The sequence below is a fragment of the Octopus bimaculoides genome, chromosome 14, assembly GCF_001194135.2.
Source record: "Octopus bimaculoides isolate UCB-OBI-ISO-001 chromosome 14, ASM119413v2, whole genome shotgun sequence".
Lineage (NCBI taxonomy): Eukaryota > Metazoa > Mollusca > Cephalopoda > Octopoda > Octopodidae > Octopus > Octopus bimaculoides.
Genome location: NC_068994.1, coordinates 14781646 through 14784343, shown reverse-complemented (window position 1 = coordinate 14784343; position 2698 = coordinate 14781646). Strand labels below are relative to the sequence as shown.

At 35.3% G+C, this 2698-nt stretch overlaps 1 protein-coding gene across 4 annotated transcripts in view; it reads left to right on the top strand.

Moving 5' to 3' along the window:
* Positions 1-2698, top strand: part of LOC106875029 (lysine-specific demethylase 3A) — a 127585-nt gene that overhangs the window by 99661 nt on the left and 25226 nt on the right. The window contains exon 1 of one of the 4 annotated variants that reach the window (XM_014922982.2): positions 663-1079. The exons of the other annotated variants lie outside the window; for them this stretch is intronic. The gene's annotated coding sequence lies outside the window, so the exon portion shown is untranslated. Of the gene's footprint in view, positions 1-662; positions 1080-2698 lie in introns of those variants that run through there. 4 annotated transcript variants of the gene reach the window in all.

The window sequence follows — 2698 nt, the reverse complement described above, 5'->3', positions numbered from 1 at the left end:
ACGGGTCGACCAAAGCCTTGTGAGTGAATTTGGTAGACGGAAACTGAAAGAAGCCCGTCGTATATATGTGTGTGTGTGTGTGTATATATATATATATATATATATGTGTGTGTGTGTGTGTCTGTGTTTGTCCCCCCACCATCGCTTGACAACCGATGGTGTGTTTACGTCCCCGGCAAAAGGTACCGATAGAATAAGTACTAGGCTTACGAAGAATAAGTCCTGGGGTCGATTTGCTCGACTAAAGGCGGTGCTCCAGCATGGCCGCAGTCAAATGACTGAAACAAGTAAAAGAGTGACGTGGTTTGACTGGAATTTGGCTGCTATTTCTAACAGAAAAGCGAACAACCACGTTGGTAGAGATGCGACTTGACAACCTTTCATATCTCTCTAAAAATAAAGTGGTGGTGGGGGTAGGGAAGCACCAATGTAAAGATTATACTCCGTAGCTATATAAGAAACCATTATTGAATCTCTTCGAGCGAGCATTTTGACTTTTTCATAATAGAATCGGAAGTTTTCTGCGAATTAAAACTGAACATTTTTAATATAAAGGCTGGCTTTATATACAAAAAGAGTCAGTCAGCCAGCCAGTCATTTCTTCCCCACCATCTGAAAAATAGACTCGTCTATATTAGCGAGCTGTGAATTCTGGGTAAGATTTGTCATTGACCTCAATGTTTCATTTTTAGTATTGTGTGCCAAGCTTTTGAGTTTGCTGTTTTGTGCAACGTTAATTTGCATGGGCTCTTCATTAGCGCAACCACGAAATTTACTGGATTATAAATGCGGATTAATTCTTACCAAATCGGCGTAGAAATCGTATTTGCTTCGACTATGAACACATCATTCATTGTTTAGCTGCTTTATTCTACCATACACCATTCAGTGTTATTATGAACTTTAATGGATTGGGATAAACGTTTGCAGCAGCAATGGCTCTCCTTATCTTAGCTGTTTAGTTTCTCAAGTTGGCTTAATATTTATTTATATTTACATAAATATTCCAAATATATATACCTTATACAGCGGCTTTTACATACATACTTCTGAGTAGGATTATTTCACACATTAATTCGGTAAGTAATTATTTTAACTGTTTAGAAATAGATCAACCTACTTCCTTTATTTATTATTCCAGTATTATTATTATTACTATTATTATACGCATTTAATATGTTTGTGTGTGTTATGTATCGTTTTACAAGCGATGCTTTCGGTTTTTGAAATGTCGGACATATTTTTTTTTAGGGCCAATTGTTTTTTTTTAACCTTGTCAAAAAAACGGCAGCGAAGCCCTCCTTCTCTTCGTCTCTTACATAAATTATGATTATGAGCTTTAACATAAATTATGATTATGAGCTTTAAGTTTTAAAAGGGGGAAAAAAATTTGATAACTTTAGTATTTAATTAAATATCGATATTAAATAATATTTATATCCCCGACAATTAGCCATCCAAGCCTTGATTCTTTTTTGTACGGGGTTTTAATTGGCATTAATAAACAAACCTGACTAATAAAATATATATACAGATACGCGCGCGCGCATGTATGTATGGGTCTCGCTTGTTACTGAATATGGTGGCTATCGCCACTCCAACAAAAATGTAGGTCACTTAGGTATGCTTTAAACAGCTAACGACTGTCGTATGAATGTGGTTTTTTTTAAATCCTTTTAATGTTGTAGTTACTTTGTTAAAAGAAATGCGATCATGGCTGAATGTGTTTGTGAGAGATGTCTACGTATTTTGCTTGCTACTACTACTACTTACTGCTATCTATATCTGGCCCTAGTACTTTCGTTGTTTCTGCCTCGGCCGTTAGAAAAATCTATCGAGGTGGATGTATGTTTCTTCTTCTTCTCACCACCATGAAAACGATGTTGATTGTTATATAGCTAGCAGTTTGCGATGGTGTAAAGCTATCTGTTTACTGCTGGTATCTTTTTTTTCTGAGTTTAATATTTCTCCCTTGCACGTCTAATCTCTCTATCAGTATTTAATTGCTATTTGCCGATGTTAACGCTTTCACATCGGGTTTTTGGTTTTGCTTCACGGATAGATTAGTAAAAAAACTGCCAATTTCCATCTTACGTGACAGCAGAGACTCTCTCAATGGCTATCCGATTATTGGAATTATTTTTTTCCGCGCACACGCTACAAGACAACTACGTTTTAACTCCTGCCAGAGTTGTATTAATTTTTCTGTTACTGATTTTTTATTATTCGTATAAAAAATAAGCCTCACCCGTTTCCTCCTAAAATTGTAATCTGATATCAGATGAAGGCGCTTGTGCTTATTATTAAATAAAAGCATATTCCAATTAAAATTCCTGGGCCAGTTGGATGGATTATTGACAAAGACTGGCCGAGTTGTTTGGCAACGTCCCTCAAACCAGGAACATGTCCCGTTTCATTATTTTCAGCCTGCATATAAGACCAATTGATTAATGCATAAACGAAAGTATATTTACAAATATATACACACACACATATTTCAAAATAATTATCTTATGTGTGTGTGTGTATGTATGTATGTATATGTGTGTGTGTGTATGTATGTATATGTGTATGTATGTATGTATGTATATGTGTGTGTGTGTATGTATGTATATGTGTGTGTATGTATGTATATATGTGTGTGTATGTATGTATATATGTGTGTGTATGTATGTATGTATATATGTGTGTGTATGTA